The sequence below is a fragment of the Chlorocebus sabaeus genome, chromosome 2, assembly GCF_047675955.1.
Source record: "Chlorocebus sabaeus isolate Y175 chromosome 2, mChlSab1.0.hap1, whole genome shotgun sequence".
Taxonomy (NCBI): Eukaryota; Metazoa; Chordata; class Mammalia; order Primates; family Cercopithecidae; genus Chlorocebus; species Chlorocebus sabaeus.
In genome coordinates this window covers 62,804,331-62,831,346 of record NC_132905.1, presented here as the reverse complement: position 1 = coordinate 62,831,346, position 27,016 = coordinate 62,804,331, and positions in this window count along the sequence as shown.

Below are 27,016 nucleotides of genomic sequence, written 5' to 3'. Positions count from 1 at the left end.
TTAAAATTTGCAGAACTTTCAGTTCAGCATTTCATTTCAAGGATCCCAAAGAAATAATTGGACCAATGGTCAAGAGTGTTTCTATAAAGATCTTCAATGCAGCCTTGCTTATCATTGTGAAATACTGGAAACATTCTAAATGTTCAACAGTAGGGGACAAGGTACTTTAATTATCCACACAGTGGAATGTTTACTATGCAACTTACCAAAGATAAGGTGGAGCTGGAGGTAAGGAAAAACCTCCACAGTATTCAAGGGTATACTGCAGAATATTTCTCTGGTTAACCTTTTCCCAGTGGAATCATTCTTAATTTATAATACTCAAACTTGAGAGAATACATATCTCTCAAGAGCAATGCCTTTTTTGGCAAATGCTTACATAGGAAAAACATTTATATTTATACCCCTGAAACGCAATAGAACATTTAAAAATTATCTTTGGGAAAAAGATACTCATTATATCCCAGATAAGTTTAATGAAGTTTAGAATTACATGTAGAAGTATAAAAACACAACAGAGTGACCCAACCCTCCAGTACCAAGGAGTCCTGGACGATGAAGTGCAGTGGAAGTCACTGGGTGAGACTTTCAGGAACACTCTTATGGAAAGAACAGCCCCTGTTCCTTGCCTCTCTCGTCTTTTTGCCCCTTCCCCATTCTCCCTGTCTGGAACATGGAAGTGTTGTCTAGAGTGCAGCAAACAGCGTACAGCCATGAGACTACAAAGCCTGACGATGAGTCTTCACACTGTGCAGAGAGGAAAGAAGGAAAGAAGAGGCATAAGGCATACCCAGCGCTTCTTGTTACATGAGACATATAAGCATTTTAGTAATTTATATCTTTTTTTTTTTTTTTTTTTTTTTTGAGATGGAGTCTTACTATGTTGCCCAGGCTGGAGTGCAGTGGCGAGATCTCGGCTCACTGTAACCTCCACCTCCTGGATTCAAGCGATTCTTCCCAAGTAGCTGGCACTGCAGGCATGCACCATTACATCTGGCTAATTTTTGTATTTTTAGTAGAGACGTCGTTTCACCATGTTGGCCAGACTGGTCTAAAACTCCTGACCTCAGGTGATCCACCCACCTTGGCCTCCCAAAGTGCGAGATTACAGGTGTGAGCCACTCTGACTGGATGATTTATATCATTTTTTGATCATAGCTTCTTCCATGTGCTTCTGAACACAATCCTGACACTGGTTATTATTTCCCCCCGCTTAAAAAAAAAAATTTTCTCAAACAAAATTATAAAAATATATCATGAATTAATAATAAGCAATACCTGAAGGAGTTAAATAGAAAGAAGTTTTAAAAAACTGCCAGGGTCAGTGGCTCATGTCTGTAATCCCAGCAACTCAGGAGGCTGAGGTGAGAGGATCGCCTGAGGTCAGGAGTTCAAGACCAGCAACATAGCAAGACCCCGTCTCAACAAAAATAAAAATAAAAAATCAGTTGGGTGGGGTGCCACTTGCCTGTTCCAGCTACTTGTGATGCTGAGGCAGGAGGACTGCTTGCACCTAGGAGTTAGAGGCTGCAGTGAGCCATAATTATGCCACTGTACTCCAGCTTGTACTAGTTACGAAGCTTTTGGCTGTATGTAACTCAAATGTGAAAATGCAAATGAAATGCTATCTCACTCAAGAAGCTCAGAAGTAGAGTGTTTCCAGGGTTGGCTAATTCAACCTTAGATATATCATCAAGGATTTGAGTTCTTTCTATATACCTGTTCTGCCATCCCCAGATCATTGGCTCATCCTCTTAGTCCAACCTTTTTTGGCACCGAGGAGCAGTCTGGCGGAAAACAATTTTTCCACAGGTGGCAGGGAGAGGGGGAAAGGTGGGGGAGGGTGCTGGTGGTTTCAGGATGAAACTGTTCCACCTCAGATCGTCAGGCATTAGATTCTCATAAGGAGCGTGCAACCTAGATCCCTTGTATGCGCAGTTCACAGTAGGGTTTTGCTCCTATGAGAATCTAATGTTGCTGCTGATTCTGATAGGAGGCGAAGCTTAGGCAGTAAGGCTTGCTCACCCTGCTCACTTCCTGCTTTGTGTCCCAGTTCCTAACAGGCCATGCACGGATAGGTACTGGTCAGTGGCCCAGGGGTTGGGGACCCCTGTCTTAGTCTTATTCCCTCCAAGGCCCAGGATGATTGCCATTGCTCCAGAAATGCTATGCTAATGGCAGTATGTAGAGGCAGAGGATATTAATATCTTAACCACGTCCCTTTTTGAGACTGGGGAAAACTTTTCCAGAACCTCCATCAATTGGTAACGGGAACAGGAATATAACAATTCTTAAACCAGTCAGTGGTAAGAGCAGGACTATAACAATGAGTTGAGACCAGTAGCTCTCAACTCCAGCCATGTGTTAGCAATACTACTTGCAAGGTCTAGGCTCCTGAGTCCACAACACACCAACAATCTGTAGTGCAGTATCTCTGGGGGTGGGACCTGGGCTATGTATATGGTTTTAATTCCCTCGGTATTTTCAATGAATAGCAGCGTTCAAAACTACTCTTTTGGCTGGGCATGATGGCTCATGCCTGTAATCCCAGCACTTTGGGAGACCGAGGTGGGTGGATCACAAGGTCAAGAGATCGAGACCATCCTGGCCAACATGGTGAAACCCCGTCTCTACTGAGAACACAAAAAATTAGCCAGGCGTGGTGGCGGGTGCCTGTAGTCCCAGCTACTTGGGAGGCTGAGGCAGGAGGATCACTTGAACCTGGGAGGCAGAGGTTGCAGTGAACCAAGATTGTGCCACTGCACTCCAGCCTGGGGACACAGCGAGACTCTGTCTCAAAAAAACAAAACAAAACAATTCTTTTATGCTAATTATACTTCACCTCCTGGGACTAGGGAAGGGGCTGATTTCCCCCTTGAAGAATATTGGGATTGTTAGCAGAGGAAATGATCGAGAACTGCTTGTTATGTATGTAGGCTAATGACAGTATTTGACACATATGTTGTGCTCCTATTTCTGTAGTTTAAAAAATTGTCTAAGTACATAAAATGACATATATGACAAGAAAAAATCTGGAAGACTATAGACCAGACTTTTAACATTGCTTATTATGGTGGGGTGGGGAGGGTTAATTTTGGATTATTTTCACTTACTGGTTAAACTTTCACAATGAACATTAATCACATAATTAGAAAAACAGTGATGATACACCATTCTGGAAAAAATATTTTTTAAAAAAGAAAGAAAAAAAAAGGAAGGTGTAGAAGAAGAGATGCTGCTTTACCCTTGTAGGTTGTCTTCTGTGGGGCAGTCCAGTCCCTTGTTCAGTGACTTGTTATTATGCTTGTAGAGTTGGCTGGGTGTGGTGACTTATTCCTGTAATCCCAGCACTTTAGGAGGCCGAGGCCAGTGGATCACCTGAGGTCAGGAGTTTGAGACCAACCTGGCCAACTAGGGGAAACCCCGTATCTACTAAGAACACAAAAATTAGCTGGGCATGGTGGTGCGCTCCTGTAGTCACAGCTACTCGGGAGGCTGAGGCAGGAGAATTACTTGAACCTGGGAGGCAGAGGTGGCAGTGAGCTGAGATCGAGATACTGCACTCCAGCCTGGGCGACAGAGTGAGACTCCGTCTCAAAAAAAACAAAACAAAAACAAACAAACAAAAATCAAAACATAGTATTGATCACTGACCCAATAATCCACGTGACCTGGGGAAAGGTAAACCCTGATCATGACATTCTCATTTCCCTTGCCAGCGATTGGCATAGGCCAGGACGTGTGATGCAGTTGTGGCCATTAATACGTGAGAAGGCATCTGCTGGTAGGGGTGATGGCTCTGGGAAATGTGTCTTTACTTTTCAAAAACACACAGGGAAAGAGGGTCTCTTTTTACCCCAGACATATTCCTTACTATATGTAATGCCTGGCTCTTACAGCTGCTATCTTATGATTAAGACAAAGTCCACACACTGAGGCTGTCACAGTGAAAATATAAAAAGAATTGGGTCCTCTTTGGTGGCATATTTTTAAACCAGAGGTACAACTTTCATACAATAAAGTGCACACATCTTAAGTGTACAGCTTGGGGAAGATTTTATGTGTATACACACTCTTGTAACCATGAGCTCGATCAAGATACAGCACACTTCTGGCTCTCCGAGGGCTGCCTCATGCCCCTTCCCAGGCAATTTCCAATCCTCAGTGTTCCAATGCCTTAACAACCTTTTGTTGTTGTTGTTTTTAATTGTGGTTATGAACACATGACATTAAATTTACACTCAAACATTTTTATGTGTACAGTTCAGTAGTGTTAATTATATTCACATCGTTGTGTAACAGATCTCTGGAATTTTTTCATTTTGTAAAACCCGAACTCTATGTCCATTAAACACTAATTCCTTTCCCACCTCTTCCTGGCCCCTGGCAATCACCATTCTATTTTCTGTTTCTACGATTTCGACTAATTTAGATGCCTCATATGAGTGGAAACATACAGTATTTGCCATTTTGTGACTACTTTAGTTTACTGAGCAAAATATCCTTGAGGTTCGTCCATGTTATAGCATGTGGCAGGATATCCTTCTTTTTACATTTTTTAAATTTTACTTTAACTTCTGGGATACATGTGCAGAACGTGCAGGTTTGTTACATAGATATACATGTGGCATGGTGGTTTGCTGCACCCATCAACCCGTCATCTAGGTTTTAAGCCCCGCCTGCATTAGGTATTTGTCCTAATGTTCTCCCTCCCCTTTCGCCCACCCCCCGACAGGCCCTGGTGTGTGAAGTTTCCCTCCCTGTGTCCATGTGTTCTCATTGTTCAACTCTCACTTATGAGTGAGAACATGCGGTGTTTGATTTTCTGTTCCTGTGTTAGTTTGCTGAGAATGATAGTTTCCAGATTCATCCATGTCCCTGCAAAGGACATGAACTCATTCTTTTTTTATGACTTCGTAGTATTCCCTGATATATATGTGCCACACTATCTTTATCCATTCTATCATTGATGGACATTTGGGTTGGTTCCAAGTCTTTGCTATTGTGAACAGTGCTGCAATAAACATACATGTGCATGTGTCTTTATAGTAGAATGATTTATAATCTTTTGGGTATATACCCAGTAATGGGATTGCTGGGTCAAATGGTATTTCTGGTTCTAGATCCTCGATGAATTGCCACACTGTCTTCCACAATGGTTGAACTAATTTACACTCCCACCAACAAATCCTTCTTTTTAAAGACTGCATACTATTCCCGTATATGCACAAATAACATTTTCTTTATCCATTCATCTGTCGTTGGAAATTTGGGTTGTGTCTACATCTTGGCTAATATGAATAATGCTGCAGTGAACATGGGAGTCCAAATATCTCTGAGATCCTGCTTTGAATTTTTTTGGATATAAAGCTGCAAGTGTGATCGCTGGGCCATATGGTAATTCTATTTTTAATTTTTTGAGGAACTTCCATACTGTTTTCCATAGCTGCTGCACTGTTTTATATTCCCCCCAACAGTGCACAAGCGTTCTTATTTCTCTGCATTCTTGCCAATACTTGTTGTTTTCTGTTCTTTTGATGATGGCCATCCTAATTGGTGTGAGATGATATCACATTGTGGTTTTGATTGGCATTTCTCAAAAGATTAGTGATGCTGAGCATCTTGTCATGTGCTTTTTGGCCATTTTCTTTGGGGAATTATCTATTCAAGTCCTTTGCCCATCTTAAATCCACTGTCCTAATTCCTGTCTCCATGGTTTTACTTGTTCTTGAACTTTATATGAATTGAATAATATAGTATAAACTCTTTTGCACTTGGCTTCTTTTGCTCAACATGTTTTTGAGTTTCTTTAATGTAATTATGTAACACTGGTAGTATTTATTTACTTATTTATTTATTTTTGAGATAGGATCTGGTTCTGTCCCCTAGGCTGGAGTGCAGTGCCACGATCATAACTCACGGCAACTTCAAACTCCTGAGCTCAAGCAATCCTCCTGCCTCAGCCTCCCATGTAGCTGGGACTATAGGTGCATGCCACTATGCCCTGGTAATTAAAAAAAATTTTTTTTAATGGAGAGAGGGTCTCTCCATGTTGCCCAGGCTGATCTTCATAAAGACCTGGGATTACAGGCATGAGCCACCATGCCCAGGCTAGTTTATCTGTCTAAAAAGAGCACTGTATAATGTTCCATTCATTTTTTCATATCGATTATTTTCTATGTTAACATAAATTTCTCCCAAACTACTGAATTTCGGTAGTACCTTTGTTGTAAATCAAGTGACCATACATGTTTGGGTCCACCTCTGGAGTCTAAATTCTATTCCATTGGTCTATTTGTCCCTCCTCGCACCAATATCACACTGCCTTAATTACTATAGCTTTACAGTAAGCATTAATATCTGGCGGTGTGTATCCTTCTTTAAGATTGCCTAGTTTGTTTCTAGGTCCATTGCATTTCCGTGTAAATTTTAGAATTAGCTTGATAATTTCTATACTTTATAAGATTTTGGTTGGGATTGCATTAAATCTATAAATCAATTTCAAGGGAACTAATTACCAATATTGAGTCTTGTAATACATGGTATATCACTCCATTTATTTTGACTTCATCTTGATGACATTATTAAGCATTTGATTTAATTTAATCAATCCTGGAGTTACCTTACTTTGGTCTTCATATCATTATATAATTCATTTTACTAATTAAGACTTTTTTTTTTTTTTTTTTTTTTTTGAGACGGAGTCTCGCTCTGTCACCTGGGCTGGAGTGCAGTGGCCGGATCTCAGCTCACTGCAAGCTCCGCCTCCCGGGTTTACGCCATTCTCCTGCCTCAGCCTCCCGAATAGCTGGGACTACAGGCGCCCGCCACCTCGCCCGGCTAGTTTTTTGTATTTTTTAGTAGAGACGGGGTTTCACTGTGTTAGCCAGGATGGTCTCGATCTCCTGACCTCGTGATCCGCTCGTCTCGGCCTCCCAAAGTGCTGGGATTACAGGCTTGAGCCACCGCGCCCGGCCTAATTAAGACTTTTTAAAGTTATTTACAGCCATAAACATCTCAACTGATACAATAAACTTGTCCTCTAGTGTGTAGATGAAGCAGAAGGCTTCAGTTTGTGCTATTCACTGTATGACCATGGGTAAGCCACCTTGCCTCTCTGGGCCTATTTCCTTTCCATGAAAATCCCCTTTTCACAAACTGGTGAATGTCAATTCATCTCTTGTGTCTCAATTTAAGCATCACTTTTGTTAGAAAGGCTTCCCTGATTCTTCTAGAAAAATACAGATTTTCTTTTTCAATACATGCCTCTCAAAGCAATCATCACACTGTAATGCCATTGTTTGCCGATTGGTCTCCATCAATGCCTTGGATCAATCAGGAACTTGTAGGAAACAGAAAGCACAGTTATGGGGTTCATTGTAGAGAGGATTAGACAGGATTAAGGGAACCCATAACGGATGATGAAGCGCCCAGGGCCTAGCCATAAGCAGAAGCCATTACTAGTCTTGGGCTTGAAGGATTAAAATGAAAGAATTATTACTGGAACTTAGTGATACCTATAGCTATGGAACAGGGACTGCCCAACAGGTGGACAGGTGGGGAGGGAAGAACAAATGTCTACAACCTCTCTTTTTTCTCCCCCTCTGATTTCCTTCCACTGCTCCCATAGGCTGAAACCAACCACAGGTCAGAGGGTGATGGAGCTTGGGTGATAGATTGTATAAAGTTCTGTCTCCTGGAACAGACAGCAAGGCAGAGAGAGGCAGATATGGATACAGGAGAAGGAGTGGGTAATGCTTAGGGTACTTACCTTCAGTGTGAGCTTTTGAGGATAGACACCAAGTCTTTGAAAAGTAATGTTGCCACAGTGCTTTTTACACGTGTTACAACAATAAACATTATAGAAAATAAAAGACTGCCTATCAGCCCCAGAAATGACCATAGCTAACTATCTGTTATGTAATATTTCAGATTTATATATATACACACTGAATATATGGGTCTGTGGAAGATCACAATTCAAAAAATGATCCTAACAATATTTCTGGTCTCATGTGCTTTTCTAGACATTGCCATTCCCCATCACGAGGTAAGTATATTTTCCCTCCCCTTGAAACTGGGGAGGGCTTTGTGATTGCCTTGGCAGATAAAATGTGTCACACATGATACTTCATGACTTCCAAGTCATAAAGACACTATGGCTTCCACCTGGAAGTCTCTTTCTTGGGATGCTCACCCTGGGAACTCAGCCACCATGTTGTGAGGAAGCCCTGTCACATGAGGAAGCCACATGCAAGTGTTCTGGCTGATTTCCCAGCTGAGATCCCAGCTGACAGCATCAATTGTCAGAAAGAGCTTCTGGATGATTCCATCTTTCAGTGTTCAAGCCACCTCAGCTGACGCTAGTTGGAACAGAGGCAATCTATTCCCCTAAAGCCCTATCTGCATTGAAGATATGCGAGCAAAATAAGTGTAGTTGTTTTCTTAAGTCATGGAGGTTTTGAGTAATTTGTTACATAGTCATAATAACCAGCAAAGAGGCAATATGAGGGGGTTAAGCTCTCAGACTCTGCAGCCAGACTGCATGGGTTTGAATGTGGTCTCTGAAACTTATTCCCTGTGTAATATTTGGCAAGTTGTTCAAGTTTTTATTTTAAGTTCAGGTGTACATGTGTAGGATGTTCAGTTTTGTTACATAGGTAAATGTGTGCCATGGTGGTTTACCACACAGATTGTCCTATCATGCGAGTATTAAATCCAGCATCTGTCATTCTTCCCCATGCTCTTCCATCCCCCACCTCCCCAGCCCCCAGGTGCCCAGTGTGTATTGTTCCCCCACCATGTGTGCCCATCTGTTCTCATCAATCAGCTCCCACTTATAGGTGAGAAAACGTGGTATTTGGTTTTCTGTTCCTGTGTTAGTTTGGTGAGAATAATGGCTTCCAACTCCAACCATGTCCCTGCAAAGGACATTATCTTATTCCTTTTTATGGTTGCATAGTATTCCATCATGTATATGTACCACGTTTTCTTTATCTAGTGTATCACTGATGGGCATTTAAGTTGATTCCATGATTTTGCTATTGTAAACAGTGCTGCAATGAACATACATGTGTATGTATCTTTGTCATGCAATGATTTAGATTTGTTTGGGTATACACCCAGTAATGGGATTACTGGGTCAAATGGTATTTCTTCCTCTAGGTCCTTGAGGAATTGCCACACTGTCTTCCACAATGGTTGAACTAATTGACAACTCCTACCGACAGGGTAAAAGTGTTCCTTTTTCTCCACAACCTCGCCAGCATCTGTTGTTTTTTTGACTTTTAAATAATAGCCAGGCTATTTTTTCCTTCTTTTTTTGTTTTTCTCTTTTTTTTATTTCTGAGATGCAATCTCACTCTGTCACCCAGGCTGCAGTGCAGTTGCACGATCTCGGCTCACTGCAACCTCTGTCTCTCAGGCTCAAGCAATCTTCCCACTACAGCCTCCCAAGTAACTGGGACTATAGTCGTGTACCACTATACTGGGCTATTTTTTTTTTGTATTTTGGTAGAGATGGGGTTTCACCATACTGCCTGGACTGGTCTGCAACTCCTGGACTCACATGATCTGCCCACTTCAGCTTCCCAAAGTGTTGGGATTACAGGCGTGAGTCACCATGCCTGGCCAGTAATAGCCATTCTGATTGGCATGAGATGGTACCTCATGTGGTTTTGATTTGGACTTCTCTAATGATCAGTGATATCAGCTTTTTTTCATATGTTTGTTGACTGCATGCATGTCTTCTTTTGAGACATGTCTGTTCATGTCCTTAAGTTGTTCAAATTCTAATCCTCACTTTCTTCATCTGTAAAATGGGACTGACATTAAAAATCTCAGAGTGGGATTAGTGTATGAAACACTCGGTCTAGTGCTCAGCACATATTAAATGACTCTTTTGATGACTGATTCCCTGAAAGCCCACCAGGAAAAACTGTTGGTCAAACGAAGCTAAGCATATTCAGTTAACTGTAGTAAGGGAGAACAACACCTTAAGAAGTTATTCTAGTATTTCAAAATGAAGAAATTAAGGAAAGGACACTCACAGGGTTTAGGCTGCTCTGGGTAATTTTTAGGTAAGTGATACAGACAGGCTGGGCTTGGGCAGAATTTATGACATAATTGCTTTGGATTGGTGAGCCCAGAGAGGAAAGAGCTTTGAAGTAATTCTTGATGAGCAAGTTATCTATTTTGATAAGTAAGATGTTTAGTTGGTTCGGTCTTATCTTCCAAGAGCAGGCATTTCCTGGAGCAAACAGCTAAATTACTGTTACTTGGCCCCAGTATTGTTTAAGGCAGGGGCAGAAAAATGTGTTGCTCACAGTTCTCATTATTATATGTATATTTTCATGGAAAGAAAGATCATACCCTACCTATTGTATTAAAACTTACCTTTTCATCTAACTACATATCTTGGCACCTTTCCTTATCAACACATGTCAATTAATTGTATACTTTTCAACAGCTTCCCGGTGTTAACTTGCATAGGTGCATGATGATTTGTTTGCCTTTTCCCGTATCAGCAAGTACCTGGTGTGTATCTGAAGTGAGCTGGGGCACCCAGACCCTTAGTACAGTGCCTGGCACAGAGTAGGTACCCAGAAAGGGTTTGTTATTTCAAACAGAGTGGACATGACACGGGTAAGATGCTATATACGTGTAATGTACGGGTGGAGGGTTGAGATCCTCCGATTTCTGCATCGTATCCCATCGCAGTTTGTCTCCTGTACTAGGAACCGTGTCATGGATGTGCATGGCCTGGGAGAGATCCAGAAGTTCCTGTGAATCTGGGATGGGGGAGATTGCTGAGGGGTTTGAACCAGGGAGCCTAGGGAACTGTGGGGTGACCAGCTGAGGCAAAGCTGGATGGAGGATGCAGCTGGGGCTCAGGTGCCCAGGAGAGTGGTGGTGGCAAGAATAGACTGTGAGTTTCAGCAGGTATGGGCTTTAGCAGCTGGTGCCATCAGGTCACCCCTGGCTAGGTAAAGCAAGGGGCATCTCGTGAAACCAGCCAGTAGTCAAAGGACTGTATGAGGGCCACCTCTCCCCATTGTCATGAGAACATTTCCCTACATCCAGATGTCATTTTGAGGAGAAGGAAGCAGAGGAGAAAACATTTGAAGAAAAATAAAGCAGCCCCTGTAGAGATTTTAACCTGATAATCAGATGCAATATTTATGAAAAAGGGGATGAGATGCAATGAGGCATGGGTTTTCAACCTGATGTGACATCACACTAGCAGGGGGCATTTGGAAATAGGTGGGGCATTTTCCACCCACTACAGAAAAGTAGAAAGAATCATGGAACAAATACACGTATATCTATCACATGGATTTCTCAGTTATGTGGGGGATTTGGCTGTAATCGTTTTATCTATTTTTTTCTGAAGCAGTTTAAAGCAAATTACAACTATTGTGACATTTCAACCCCTGAATGCCTCTCTGAAAAATAAGAACATTTTTCTGCGTCATGTGGAGATGCTCTTGGTTGACACTAGGAGTGCTACTGACATTTAAGTGGGCAGAGGGCAGAGAGGCTAAATGTTCTGCAGTGTGTGATTTACTTCAGAATAGGAAGAATTGTCAGGCCTAAAGCTCCAATAGCACCATCTTGTAGACAGCCTGTTCTACAGAGGAATGAACTTGTGTGGGAGTGTGTGGGTGTAGGTGGAAGGGGTGCTGTCACATATTTATTCATTATATATATGTGTGTGTGTGTATCATAAAAGTAATACAAAAACTGGTAAGATGTAGAGACATACTAGAAAAGTCTAAAGAAGCAATAGGATAAAATCACCTGTCATACCATCATCCTCTGAGAGTCAACCACTGTTAACATTTTGGCACATTTCCTTCTAGTTCCTATCTTTTTACATAGTTGCGATCATGCTAAATATATATACAGCTTCCCATCTTAGAAAGGCATACTTTTAATCGCTTATTTAAAGTTCCTTTTTCTCTGCCCACTCACCACAACTAATGGGGTAGGGAGCTGAAGTGCAAGAGGAGATGTGTTTCTAAAGCAAAAAATAATGCCACGTTTTCCAGAAATGCATTTGATTTGTTGCCTGTTAATTTGTTTTCACCCTACCTACTTGTGACCTCAGTTAATCTTCAGAATTGCTGTATGATGTAGAGATTATCTTTCTTGTTTTCCAGATGAGATACCTAAGGCACAGTGAGTTTAGGAAGCCCACCCAAGCTCTGTGCTCTTCTCCGTTCTGACTTGCAGCCCCTGAATACACTGTCTCCTCCCTGACCAGCTCCAGGAACTGAGAAGCCAGGATATGGGAGTGCAGAGGGAGCGCTTGACTCAGGGATTTTGGGAGATGGGAGATTCTGATTCTCTTCTACTGAATCTTAAATGACAAGTAGGACTTACCTCAGTTGTGAGGAGTCACTTCTCCATTCCCCATTTGATCACCTATTCTAGGTTGGAACATGGTTTGGGGAAGAAGAACTTACCTGTCTGTGTCTGAGCATAGTTATCTGGGGCCAGTACCTGGAGTGAGAATGCAAACTACCTGTGGTAGATTAAAGATATCTGCAAATTCTTCGACATTCTTTTCATTCAAGAGGAGGGGTCTGTGTTTCTCCCCTTTAATCTGAGCAGACTCAGTGAATGTTGACTAATAAAACATTACAGAAGTGAAGTTGTACCCATTTTCTGGCCCAGGATTTAAGAGGCTGGAGTCTTCCAGATTGTGTTTCTTGGAATGCTTGCTATTAGAACTTGGCTGCCATGTTGTAAGGAAACCCAAGCAGCCCTGCAGGGAGGCCCATGCAGAGATAATGGAGGCCACTGGTGCATAGCCCCAGTCAAGCTCTTAGCCATTAGCTAGCACTCACCCATGTGAGTGAGCCAGCTTGGAAACAAATCCTCCAGCCCCACTCACACCTCCCCAGCTGATGTTGCCTGAAGCAGAGATGAGCCAACCCTGCTAAGCTCTGCCCAAATTGCAGATTTATGAGCAAAGTTAATGACTGCTGTTATTTTAAGCCACTGAGCTTTGGAATGGCTTGTGATGCAGCATTAGATACCAGAATGCCACCATTTTCTGAGCTGAGCCTCTAGGCCAAATTATATGTCAAACCTTCCACACATACTATCTCCTTTAATCCTCATACTCCACTCTAAGGTAATAAAACCAAAAACTAACATTTATTGAGTGCTTACAGTATGCCTGGTGCAGTTCAAAATCCTTTTTCTATGTCAATTCATGTAATTGTCCCAATAGCCCTGTTTCACAGGTACTCTTGTTCTTATTTTACAGATGTGGAAACAGGCGCAGAGAAATTGGAGAACTTGCTCAAATTTACACAGTAAGTGGCAGAGTCGAGGACTCCTTGTCTGATTTGAAAGCCAGCAATCCTAAATGCTCCATTGCGCTGCTTCAGGCAGATCAGGTCATTGTCCCTAGTTTTCAGATGAGAAGGCTGAGTACCAGAGAAGTGGACTGACTTTCTCTAGGTGGCACAGCTAATGAGCAACTTTGGGGCACTCATCCTCTGGGTGGCTTAGGATTTCCTCCATGGAAGCTGCCATGGCCCTGATGGAGGTGACTGTTCTTTTGGGTCTGTCTCTGTATAGCTATGGCTGGCTCTCGATCTCTAATGGTGTCCCTGAGCTTGCTTACTTTCCCTGCAACTGTGGCTCCTTTCCTAGTGACCTTTGGCTGTCCCCACACATTCAATTCCATCCTCAAAGCACAGGACTTTTCTAATTAAGAAAGTTCTTCAGAAGAATGTGCCCCAGGATCCGAAGGACTTTCCAAATAACTTTCCAACATTCCAAGGACAGTTAGTGCTTTGAACTCCAGGCAGTCCTCCCTGCCTTTCCTGCCCCATCTGCCAAGTCTGCCTTGCAGATGAGGGCTGGGGGCAAGTAGGACAGGATATAAGGGATAAAACTGAACATGAGCTTGCCAATCACACAGACCTGTGGCTTAAGGCAAGTATTTAAACACCCAGAACTTCTACTTACTTACCTGTAAAATGGGATTATGAATAGTCTCTTCTTCATAGGGTTGTTGAATAAAATAATGTGTGTGTTTCTCAGAGTTCCTCTAAGACTCGTTGCTCCAGATGCTGGGAGGGTGTCAGCTGCAGAGAGTCTTCTTGTCCAAGGTTTTAATCTCCCTATGGTGGCTCGTATCTGAAGACTGACTGACATAGAAGCATAAGGGCCTGGCCATCATGGCCCAATTTGGGACAAGATTGAAGGGCCATTCTACCTTCAGAGCTTTCTGTGGGTTTGGCCAGTGCTGTTATTGGACCTGCATCATAGCTTGACTTCTTCTTCTGCCCAGTTCTATTTTGATCCACTCTCTGCCATCAAGTGTTGATCCAAGGGCTTTTTTAAATAAGTGTCCTGCACACTAAACTCTGTCTCAACTGTGACAGCATGAAAAGCACATACTCAGTGCCTGGCAAGTAGTACTTATGCTCTAGAGTTATGAATACCATTGTATCTGTATGGAGGAATGCTTTGAAATAGTATGCTAGCACACGCCCATCCTTAGCTCCATTTTCAGTGACATCACATTGGTATCTTGAAATCAGCCATACATGGGAATCACCAAATGCTACAGTCAGGGCCTCCAGTCACCCTGGTGAACCTGGTTGTTAAACATTTACCAGCACAGCATTGGAACTTAGTCACGTGGCCACACCTAACTGAAAGGGAGGTTGGGAAATGTAGTCTAGCTGCATCTCCAGAGGAAAGGAAAATGGATGTGGTGAATAACTAGCCAAAAATGCCAGGACCTATTTCTGGAACTGGAGCAATTCCAAACACCACAGACTTTCCACATGTAGGATTGAATGGAAGGGATGTTGAGGAGTCAGCCACAATGTCCATCATACGTTTATTTCCAGAGCCCAGTCAGGACCTGGCCTGAGGCCTGCACTTCATGAAGGCTGAATAATCTCCTCTGCACAGGAACCCAGATTTGGATATCCCAGGAGCCCTGGAAAGAAAGGTTAGCAGTCACAGCTTGGACCTCCCAAGGCAGAAAGACAAAAGTGGGCACAACGTTCATTTCTTTTGGGCTTAGCTGAACCAGTTTGACAGAACAAAGGGCCCTGCCTTGCCACTTGTCTTTGCAAACCTAGAGGCAGAGATTCAAAATTAACTCCCCCAAGGGTGGTGCTTAAGATGCCAAAATTAATTCCTCAAAAGCGGGTGCTACAACATGCCTGTGGGGCATATGTGGGCAGAAGAGGCCAAAGCCTCAGGCAGTTTGAAATAAGACTTTCTCCCACCCACCTGAGCTATTTTGGAGGGACACCAATTAAGCAGGCAGAGAAGCAGTAGAAGACATGTCAGTTCCTGGCCGCAGCTTCTCCCCAAGCTGACCTGGGTCATGTCTGACAAGACACGATGCTGATCAAGGCATTTGGCACCTGACCTCCGAACTAAGCACAGCTGGGCAGTGTGTCAGAATCAGCCCTGACCACTCAGTGCAGAGGCTAAGAGCAAGGGCTCTGCGGTCACATAGACATGGCTCTGATGTGCTCCGTGACCTGGCAGAAGTTACTGCAACTCCTTGAGCCTCTTTTCCTCTTCTGTAAAAGATGGCTAGTATCTGTATCTCAGGTGTGGGTAACATCGAGTACAGTGCTTGGCACAGAGTAAATGATGCGATTGTTAAAAAGAAAAAGGAATACTCATATTGAGGACTTACTGACATATAGTTCTGTCTCTACACCACCTCCTTTAGTTTTCACAGCTACTCAGGGCCTCCAAGGTATGAACAGTAACCCCCGGAATTTGCAATGCAGCAGTACAGCAGCAACCCTGTAAGGTAGAAATTCTCTTCCTTATTTTATAGAGGAGGGAACTGCAGTGTCACAGACCCTTTCAAGTCCTCACTCATATCTTCCTGCCTCAACCAACTTAGTGAACACTAAGAGCTAGCACCCAAGGGTTTCCTCTTGCTGTTGACCCAGCAGGCTGGAAGAATTTATAACCCCTTCACCAGCAGCTTTCAAACATTGACTGATGGGAGTTTGTGCATTGATACCCTAGCTCCCTTGACCCTCGGGGGTAACCCTGAGGTGTGTGTTCTCTACCATCTCCCAGAAATCCCCAGTGGGATTGAACTCCAGTTGCCCATGGCGGCAGCTGCCTTAATCACATACCCTCTGTTGGCTCTTTCCTTCTGTCCCTCACCTCTCTATTCTCCTGTCAGTTTTCCCTTCACTTCTTAAATAAACTACTTGCACTTGAATTTTTATCTTACGGTATGAAGGACCCCCAATTCAGACATGAGACTTAGAGAGGTCAGGAGATTTGGCCCAGGTTGCTCAGTTCTGGCAGAGTGGTTCACTTTGCTTATCAGGAACCCTGTGTGGGGCCGGGCGCAGTGGCTCACACCTGTAATCCTAGCACTTTGTGAGGCCAACATGGGTGGATCACCTGAGGTCAGGAGTTCGAGACCAGCCTGGTCAACATGGTGAAACCCTATCTCTACTAAAAATACAAAAATTAGCCAGGTGTGGTGGTGGGTGCCTATAATCCCAGCTACTCGGGAGGCTGAGGCAGGAGAATCACTTGAATCCAGCGGGCAGAGGTTGCAGTGAGCTGAGATCACACCACTGCACTCCAGCCTGGGTGAAAGAGCAAAATTCCGTCTCAAAAAAAAAAAAAAAAAAAAAAAAAGAACCCTGTGGGCTGGGCACGGCAGCTCATGCCTATAATCCCAGTCCTTTGGGAGGTGAGGTAGGAGAATTACTTGAGCCCAGGAGTTTGAGACCAGCCTGGGCAACAAAGCAACACCCTGTCTGTACAAAAAATAAAAAATATAGTGTGGTGGCATGTGCCTGCAGTCCCAGCTACTCAGGAGGCTGAGGCAGGAGGATCACTTGAGCCTAAGAGGTTGAGGCTGCAGTGAACTATGATGGTGCCATTGCACTGCACTCTAGTCTGGGTGACAAAGGGAGACCTTGTCTCAAAAAAGAACCTTGCATGCTTAGGTCTAGTGACAGAAATGGAGCTGGTTTGGAAGACATTCCCTACCTTATTTCCTGGGGGGCTGAGGGAGAAGTTCCTTTAGTTCCCAGCTACCTAGGGGCAGTTGATATCCTGATCAGCTGGTTTTTTGTTTGTTTTGGTGGAGAGGGTGCTTTTGTCCTCCCCTCCCCACCGCACTCCCTGTCCCCCACCACTTTAAAGTGTAACTTAAAGAATACAGGAATCATAGAGTATAAGGAGGAGGCACTGCCCTTAGGGCTGAGAGAGAGTGCCCAAGAAAGAGGTGCTGTTCCTCTATAGGCTGAGGTCCAGACTTTGTTGGAGGGGGCAAGGCTGTGGCAGACATGTGGCTGACCTGCAGTGCCACCAGGACTTTGGGGACTCTGGCCTCTGGGATATGGGTGAAGCCACCCATGAAGAAATGCCATGCCTTAGTGCTCACTGCAAAGCTGCCTGAGAGGTTGCCTGAGGAGGTGCTCACAGGGAGATACCTTGGCAGTGGCACTCTGCTGCAAAGTTGTCCAAGAGGTGTGGGAGAAAGCTGATGGCCACTGCATGCTATAGGGCACTGGAGAAGTCATACCCTGCTGAGGCCAAGTGCTGGAGAAGCCATGTAGGCCACTGGTGCTGGGTCCTGCAGGAGCCTCATACACCACAGGAGGCAAGCACTGGAGAAGCTGTGTATGCTATGGGGGAGCAGCACTGGGGAGGCCACCTGCACTGGAGGAGCTGCACTAGTAAAGCCACACCCAGTGCTGGAAAAGCATGCAGTGCTTCAGAAACCTGCCTGGAGGAGTACGTAGGAGCCCGGAAGAGGATTTCTTCCTCCTCCAGTGTCCCACAGCATTCTTTACTGACAAAGCTCGAGAAGGAGATATATTTACAGAGCCCAAGCCCAGCTCCATTATTATAGAGAGAGAATGAAGGGTAACGTTAGAGCTTGGAGGCAATATGTTAATAACTGATTGAGTCTACCTTTTGGTTACTCTGTTAGTTTTCTTTCTATGTAACATATTACCATAAACTTGGAGGCTGCAAGCAAAACACATTACTACAAAGCTACCAGTAATCAGAACAGTGGGGTATTGTCATAAGGATAGACATATATATTGATGGAATAGAATTGAGACTCCAGAAATAAGCCCATACGTCTATAGTGAATTGATTTTTTGACATGATGCCAAAACTGTTCAGTGAGAAAAGAGTAACAAACAATCTTTTCAACAAATGGTGCTGGGACAACTAGATATCCACAGGCAAAAAAGTTACTTTGGATTCTCACTTCACACTATATACAAAAATTAACTCAAAATGTATGAAAGATCTAAATATGAGAGCTCAAACTATAAAACAGTTAGAAGGAAACACAAGTATACCTCTCTGTGACCTTGAATTAGACAATGGTTTCTCAAACGTGTTATCGAAAGCACGAGATGCAAAATTAAAAATGGATACATTGAACTTCAACAAAATTAAAAACTGTTGTGCATCCAAGGACACTATTAAGAAAGTGAAATGACAGCCAACAGAATGAGGGAACATATTTACAAATCATGTAGTTGATAAAAGCCTGGTATCAGAATATAGAAATAAATCTTGGCCAGGCACAGTGGCTCACACCTGTGGTCCCAGCACTTTGGGAGGCTGAGGTAGGTGGATCACCTGAGGTCAGGAGTTCAAGACCAGCCTGACCAACATAGTAAAACCCCATCTTTACTAAAAATACAAAATTAGCCAGGCATGGTGGCACACGGCTGTAATCCCAGCAACTTGGGAAGCTGAGGCAGGACAATTGCTTGAATCCAGGAGGTGAAGGTTGCAGGGAGCCGAGATTGCACCATTGCAGTCCAGCCTGGGCAACAAGAGTGAAACTCTGTCTCAAAAACAACAACAGCAACAACAACAACAAAAACCAAACAAACAAACAAAAAAAACTTTTACCACTCAACAAGAAAGAAACAAATAACTGAATTTAAAAATGGGCAAAGTCAGTTGTTAAACATCATTAGACATTAGGGAGATTTTCAAATTTCAAAATTACAATGAGATATCACTTTGCATTCACTAGGGTGGTTGCAATGAAAAAGACAGATGACAAGTGCTGAGCATGTGGAGAAATTGGAACCCTCACATATTGTTGGTGGAAATGTAAAATGATGCAGCCAGTTTGGAAAACTATCTGGCAATTCCCCAATATGTTAAACAGAGAGCTGTCATGTGATCTAGCAATTATACTCCTAGGTATATACCCAAGAGAATTAAAAACATGTATCCACACAAAAATTTGTATAAAAGCGGTCAAATGATTGAATGTTCCATCAAAAAATGGAAGCAACCTAAATGTTCATCAATTGATGAATGAATAAACAAAATGTGGCATGCTCATACAGTGGCCTATTATTCAGTCATTAAAATGAGTGAAATGCTAACACGTGCTGCAACATGGATAAACCTTGAAAACCTCATGTTAAGTGAAGGAAAACAGCCACAACAGCCCACGTATGGTATGATTCCGTTTATATAAAATGTCCAGCATAGTCAAATCTATACAGACAAAAAGTAAATTAGTGGTTACCGAGAGAAGGGTGCAGGGAAAAATTGAGAGGTATGGTGTTATTTGGTGGGAAGTGATGAAAATATTCTGGGATTAAATAGTGTGATAGTTGCACATCATTGTGAATATACTAAAAACCACTGAATTGTACATTTAAAAACAAACAAAAAAATCCAAGCCAAACCAAAATGAAAAACCAAGCCTACACATATGACCTTAGTTTTCATGGGTTAGGAGTCTGGGCTTGGCTTAGCTGGGTTTCTTGCTCAGGCTCTCATCAGGTTGCAGTCCGGGTGTCTTCTAGGTTGTGGTCCTTTCTGGAGCTTGGAATCCTCTTCCAAGCTCATGTAGTTGGGAGCAGAATTCAGTTCCCTGTGGTTGTAGATCTGAGGTCCCCATTTTCTTGCTGGTTGTTGACTGGAGATCACTCTCAGGTCCTAGAGGTCACTCGCAGTACCTTGCCACGTGGCCCTGTCACAGGTCTCATAACCCTCCGCCCATGACATGGCAGCTTCTTAAAAGCCAGCACAGGACCCTTTGGCTTAAATCTGCTAAAATGGAGACTTATATCACATAATGTAATCATGGGAGTTACATCTTATCACCTTTGTTGTTTTCTACTGGCCAGAAGTAAGTCACAGGTTTTGCCTAAATTTAAGGGGGAATTGATGATATACAAAGCCCTTACTTATTGGGGATTGCCTTAGCATGTGTCACCACAGCTACTCGGCTTACATGTGCACCCTCTACACACATTTAGAGTCCTGTATAATAAAACAGATCATCTTCCCATCTAACAAGATATAGTTATCCTCCTTGCATTAGTAAGCAGTTCTCACCTTCTCCCCAAAATGAGGTACTGTACCATCCTGACAGTCATTATATCCATTGCTGGATATATTAATTGCCTTTCAATCTGTTATAGTACCACTGAATATTCTGTTATCTAAAGGCTAAGTTATAAAATTTAGCTTCAAAAATTTGTAAAATATAAAACAAAAATAAGAAGAAAAAGAATAAAGCAGTTAGCACATTCTTATAACAAGCAAAGAGAACATATGAAGAGCTGCTACAGGCATTGATTCTGTAATAGGTCATGAGGTCATAGTTGATATCCATGGCTTCCTTCTTCCATTACCCACTACCCTTTAAAAAAAAAAACAACAGACAGAGCCTTGCTCTGTTTCCCAGGCTGGAGTGCACAGTGGTGCAATCACAGCTACTGCAGCCTCGACCTCCCAGACTCAAGCAATCTTTCACCTCAGCATCCCAAGTAGCTAGGACTACAAGCATGTGCCACCATACCCGGCTAATTTTTTATTTTTTGTAGAGATTGGGCCTCACCATGTTGCCCAGACTGATCTCAAACTCCTGAGCTCAAGCAATGCACTCACCTCAGCCTCCTAAAATGTTGGGATTGCAAGTGTGAACCACCACACCCAGCCTCCACTACCCAATTTGTGTTTCCTTTGCTCTCCAACAGAGCCTCAGTTAGTTGGGATTCCTTATTTGATGGGGCAATCCAAACCTTCCTTCTCAAATGGCCTGAGTCCTCAATTATTCTGCCTTTTTTGAAGTTGCTACAGTTTTATCTTAATGTTTACTATTGGGCATGGACACACTCAGAGGCGATCCATAGAATCCACTGCATTCCAGGAATAGATCTTCTTGTCCCCACTTTGTGACAGCAATCCAATTTTCTCTTGTTAATCAGGATCAATCATTCCAACCCATAGAGTAACCCCCTTTTCTGCTTATTGATTCAGTGGTATAAAGTGTCCCCAAATGACCAAGTGACAGCCTCACCTTCCAATTCAATGGAATCGTTTTTGCGTTCTCTGATTGAAGTATTTCCACCCTGGGAAATAATCAAAGCTAGTATTTCTCATTGCCTTAGTCAAGTTAGTGTCTGCTGGGCCTTCTTATGAAGACAGTTAGCAGGTGAGTGGGCAGGTTGCACATGATACATCCAGGCAAACCTTCTGGTCTCTCTAAGCCTTTGAATTTCCTCCTCTGTGTAATTTTAGGGGAGTTCTGGCATCTCAATATCATTAAATGTAAGTCACCGTTGAGCCCAAGTTTTAGTCAACAACCAAGTAAGCAATTAGAGACGCTTCCAGCAACATGAGGTCCATACAAGGTAGAGCTATCCTCCTTAAAAGTATGATGTTCTCATGCTCTCCCCCAAATCCAGTCACTAGTAAGTTCACTTGCATCAGTGAATTTGCTCCGTATAGTGTTAAAATCTACCCTCCTTGGTCTAACACCTTTCGACTCCATACTCACACGTTACCCAGGTTAATGCTGATATGCATTAACACATTTATGCAATTCTTTTGGTGTTTAAGCTATTTTCTCCAAGGTCATAATGTGTACCTGTCTCCCTGGAACCTGCTGTTATTTGACCCTAGTTATGGGTCTAGGGGCAACAAAAGGTGGTTGTGGTGAGTTTGGAAAAGAATGACCGTACCTTTTCAAGGCATTTGCCTCAGATGGGGTTGTCCCAGGGCTATCAAGCAAAGAAACGCTAGTGTCCTAATACACCAGAGGGCAAGCTACTTCCACTGCTAAGAGAAGCCCACAGTGATTTTGGGATTCAAGATTATCAACTTCATCTAGTCCAACCAGATGTCCCTGTTTCCAGTTTTATGATTCCATTTTTTTCCAATCAACTTTCATTTGAGCAACTTAGTAAGCTTGTGAATCTGGCTGACACTATAATTCGGCAATCTGCACATTTAAATTTTTGTTACCTTTTTCAGCCCTATCAGCCTTGTATCTTTAAGAAATAAAATATTCATTTAACCTCTCTGGTTTTCAGGGCATGATTTGAGCTGAGTTTGGCATTTTCTCCCTGTAAGCATTCAAGTCCACTCAAAAGAATATATTCCACACTGCAATCATTATAGTCATCATTACTGCTGTAACAATCAAGTGGAGCATCCTCCTGGGCTCCCTGGGCACTTGCTTCGGTTGGTTGTAGCTTGTTTAATTGGCACTGCACGCAGTGAATTGCTAGCATCCCATTTCCCATTGGTAAGGAGCTCATTACTGTGCTCAAGCCCAAGGGCACGACCAAACCAGTGCCCAAGTCCCATCTTTACAGATCTATTTCCTAAGACTACTCCTATGTCAGTCAGAGTCTAGTCAGGGGATAAAAACCACACAGTAATTCGAACAGAGAAAGTTTAATATAAACATTACCAACTATAGGAGAGTATTGGAGTAATAAGGGATTGGCTGGTAAGAAGTGAAGAACTGCAAAGAATGCAGGAATAGCAGCTATAAGGAGTACCCACTACCCTTAGGATTGAGATGGAGTGCTCAAGGAAGATCCCCTAGCTCCAGACTGTGATCCAGACCTTGTTGGAGAAGGCATGGCTATGGCTCGCTGACTAGTGGAGCAGTGTCCAAGCTACTGCCCCAGCAGGACTTGCTGAAATCTGCCTTCCTGCATCCCAATGAGGAGCATCCATGCAGAGATGCTGTGCCTTGAAACTTGCTGGAAAGCTGCCCAAAGGGGTGCCACCAGAGGCAATTCACATGGAGGTATCTCAACTGTGGCATTCCACTCTGAGGTCACCTAAGTTGGTTATGGGGAAATCTGCTTGCCTTTGGGTGCTGCTGGCTGCTGCCCCCTGTAGGGACTGGTGCCTGCCCTTTAGGAGTTGGAAGTTGAAGCCAAGACTGGAGTCAGGTGCTGCAGAAGCCAGGCACTGGAGAAGCTGCTATGCTACTGGAGCTGGGACCTGCAGAAGCAGCCTGCACTTCCAGAACAAGGTGATGCATAAACCACAAAAACCTGTGGAGAGAAATGCACTGGGAAAAACAAGAGAAACACCTTTCTCCTTCAGTGTCTCTTCTGTGTCCCCTAATGTCAAAGCTTAACATTGTGCTAGCTGGCAAAGGAAAAATCTTCACAAGGTCCACCTCTATTATTGCAGACCAGGCAATAAAGGGAGAATTTGGAGCTGAGAAGCAGTAAATTTGTAATTGGCACATGGAACAAACATTGTAAGTTATCTGACACTGCATTGTCCAATACAGCAGTCCAGTAGCCACATGTGGCTACTCCAATATACATTAATTAAAATTAAGTAAGAATGTTAAATTCCAGTCCTCAGTCATGCCAGCCACGTTTCAAGTGCTCGATAACCACATGTGGGTAGTGGTGGCTACAGTAGAATGCTGCAGCTATAGGACATTTCCTCCATTGAAGAAATTTCTATTTAACAGCTCTAACGACCCTTGGCCATCTCTTTGCTTTGGCTGCTAGAAAGCTTGGACATAAATTTCATCTTCAGAGTTAAAGATAAGGTACATTTCTAGCAAACTTTAAGTCTGTATTCTTACCCCTGGCCTCCTCTTACTTTCTCTTCATCTCAATTTCCTAATCTATTTATTTTATCCTGCTCTATTCCTTTCAGTAAACTTCTAAAATTTACATACATTGCAGGATTAGGATGGCTAAAATAAACATCCTTCAAGTAGAATACCCTTATTTTTAAAGCCGGATGAGTCCTTAGAGATCAACTTATTCATTTTTCAAATGAAGAAGTCAAAGCCTAGAAAGTGAAAATAAGCCACCCAAAGTCACAGAGTCAGAACCAGGATGATGACTCAGGTCTTATGACTCCCATTCCAGGTCTCACTGCACAGAATTCAATCTCTGTCTCCAAGATTTGAAGGTGACATCACCGGAGGAAGTAATTAGACCTGAAATTTAACCTGTGATTCATGGCTCTCCTCTGAGGTCCTAAAGTTGGAGCTGAAAGCCTCAGATGAGAAGGAAAATTCAAGCAGATTCAAGGAGGGGTCATGGCAATCCCCTAAAAGCCTGCCAGAGTCACTTGCCACCTTTACCTTGGTCTCCTCATTCATGGATGGGGGCTGGTTGACTCTCTGCAGCCATCACCTGAGATCCTGTTCATACCTCAGGCGTGTCTTAATTCCAATCTGCCCTGCAGTAATATGAAATTCTGTTCCACTGGGTCTCCAGTGGTTCCTCTGCCCACTCGCCTGACTATTGTCCCTGTCTCGTTCCCCTTCTGAAATTATAAGGCCACAGTATGCTTTGATTGGCAGAAGTTGCAGATATCTATTGGGAAGTTGTCTAGGATACAGATGGCTCATATAACTGACAGAGAAAGCAACTGAGAGTGAGCCTACTAGGTGCCAGCTCTATGCTGCATGGCATTTTGTGTATTATGCTTACCTCCTAAACAGCTCTTGGATCTGCCTACTTCTCTATCCTCACTGCCACATCCCAGTACAGACACATCATCTCATCTCTTATCTGCAAAGGTCTTCTAATTGGTCTCCAACCAAATCAGTTCTCCTCTCTGCAGCAAAGGTGTTGTCTTTTTAAAAAAGTGCAATTCATATAGAGTAAAATTCACCTTTTTTGAGGTATAGTTCTGTGAATTTTGACAAGCACATGCAGTCACATAACCACCATCACAATCAAAATTTAGAACAATTCCAAGATTTTAAAAATTAAAATTTTAAAATTAAAAAATAAACAGTACAGTTCTGCCACCCAAAGAAGTTTCCTTGAGGCTTCTTGCAGGCAACTCCTTCCTCCACCCCCAGCCCCTTGCAAGCATTGCTCTGTTTCCTATCCATATAGTTTTGGCTTTTAAAAGATACCATATAAATAAAGTAACATAGTAGGATTCTTTTGAGTCTGACTTCTTTCATGCAGCATAATTCTTACATGATTCATCTGTGTTGTTGTGTGTTTCAGTAGTTTGTTCCGTTTTGTGGCTCAATAGTAGTATTTCATTGAATAGATGTACAGAGTTTGTTTATCCCTTCACCAATGGACCTCTGAATTGTTTCCAGGTTTCTGGTGATTCTCTACAAAGCTGCTGTTTAATACAAACATTTACCTCCAGTTTGTGCTTGTGTGTGAATGGAACTGAAATGCTGGTTCAGTTGCTTGCCACTTGCAGAGTCCAATTAACAGTGAGGTCTCGTATAAAGTGATTTTTTGTTCCAAAGCTAGCTTAGGGGAAGAAATACAGGCTTCCTGCTTTAAGGGTACCACTTACTTTTAGAGCAGAAAGTGAGCACTTTTAAAGAGGGCCTAACATGAACAGCTTGAGGAGGGGTAGGGGGGAAATAAGCAGGTAGGGGTCTTCTGTTAGCTTAGTACCTTATCTACCAGGCTGTCAAGCTGGTGACTGCTGGTGTTTTTGTGCGCAGGCATACTTTGGGCTGTAATTGACTGTTATCTCTCCAGGTAACCTCCTAGCGGGTGAGAGTTCCTTTCTGGAGCTCCTAAGCACATAGTTGTAGATGAACTTGCCTTGTAGGGAGTGTCTAGTGAAGGGGAAAGAAGGCTGTATTTTCATTTCTAAAGGGCTAAGTAGGAAGTGGGGAAAAGGAGAAAAGAAAAGAGAGAGAAAAAATTATTAAATTATCTCTTAGAAAAATGAGGGTACTCAGTTACATGAACATACATTTAAATTTCAGTTGAGTAAATACTTAGAAGTGGGACTGCTGGTTTGAGGGTATTTCTAACTTCGCAGAAAACTGCCAAACTATTCGTCAAAGTAGCTGTGCCGTTTTGTGTTTCGATCAGCAGCATATGAGAGTTTCAGTTGCTCCATATCCTCACCAACACTTTATATGGTTGATTCTTTTTAAAAATAGGAATGTTCTTTTTTTTTTTAATTTTGAGACAGAGTCTTGCTCTGTCACCCAGACTGGAGTGCAGTGGCGTGATCTTGGCTCACTGCAAACTCTGCCTCCCAGGTTCAAGTGATTTCCTGCCTCAGCCTACCGAGTAGCTGGGACTACAGGTGCTTGCCACCACACCTGGCTAATTTTTGTATTTTTAGTACAGACGGAGTTTCGCCATGTTGGCCAGGCTTGTCTCAAACTCCCGACCTCAGATGATCCACCCACCTCAGCCTCCCAAAGTTCTGGGATTACAGGTTTAAGTCACTGCACCCGTCCCAGGAATGTTTTTTTAACAATTCAAATTTAGTCATACCACTCCCCTATTGAAAATCCTCTGATTGTTTCTTATTGCTCAAAATTCTCAAGGTGGCCTTGAAGATTCGGCAACTGTCAGCCAGGTGCAGTGGCTCAGGCTTGTAATCCCCACATTTGGGGAGGCTGAGGCAGGTGAATTACTTGAGGTCTGGAGTTTCAGACCAGCCTGGCCAACATGGCAAAACCCCGTCTCTACTTAGAATACAGATATTAGCCAGGCATGGTAGTGTATGCCTGTAATTCCAGCTACTCAGGTGGCTGAGGCACGAGAATCACTTGAACCTGGGCTGCAGAGGTTGCAGTGAGCCAGACTGGAGCACTGCACTCCAGCCTGGGCAATACAGCATGACTCTGTCTCAAAAAAAAAAAAAAAAAAAAAAAAAAAAAAAAAAAATTCCTGCAATTGCCGATACTCATTTTCATCTTTTGTATGTGTTATTGCTTCTGACTGAATATCACCCCTGACCTTCCAACTCTGCCTAC